The sequence below is a fragment of the Chrysochloris asiatica genome, unplaced genomic scaffold (assembly GCF_000296735.1).
Source record: "Chrysochloris asiatica unplaced genomic scaffold, ChrAsi1.0 scaffold05431, whole genome shotgun sequence".
Taxonomy (NCBI): domain Eukaryota; kingdom Metazoa; phylum Chordata; class Mammalia; order Afrosoricida; family Chrysochloridae; genus Chrysochloris; species Chrysochloris asiatica.
This window is the reverse complement of record NW_006413949.1, coordinates 5,727-6,315: the sequence shown is the minus strand read 5'-3', so window position 1 is coordinate 6,315 and position 589 is coordinate 5,727.

Here is a 589-nt window from a genome sequence, read left to right as displayed (position 1 = left end):
CTACCTCTATATTTCCTACCCTCACAGTCAGTCCTGATGGCAATTATTCACTATTGTACCATAAGAGTCTTATCCCCATTTCCTTTAGCCAGCCCCGTCCCAACAGATTGGAAATCATTCAGTGGAGATTCTACCTTCTTCTGCCCCATCTGGAACTAGGCTCCCTTCTGAAAACTTGTAAGCCAGTCACTTCTTTCCCCGCCAACCCCCATTTTGTCTGTTCATGTCCTGTGCCCACTATTTTGGCTTTCATGGACTTGTTTCAGCTTCAATTTGAATTTGCATATGAGTAATTGATGATCTGTTACACAGTCTGCCCCTAGCCTTGTTTTGACTGATATGGAAATGGAGCTTTTCCATCATCTCTTTTGCAGATGTAGTCAATTTGATTTCTACGTGTTCCATCTGGTAAGGTCCATGTGTATAGTCATCTCTTATGCTGTCTAAAGAAGGTATTTGAAATGAACAAATCATTAATTTTGCAGAATTCTATCCATGCATTCTCCAGCATCATTTCTATCACCAAGGCCATATTTTCCAACTACTGATCTTTCCTCTTTGCTCCCAACCTTTGCATTCCAATCACCAG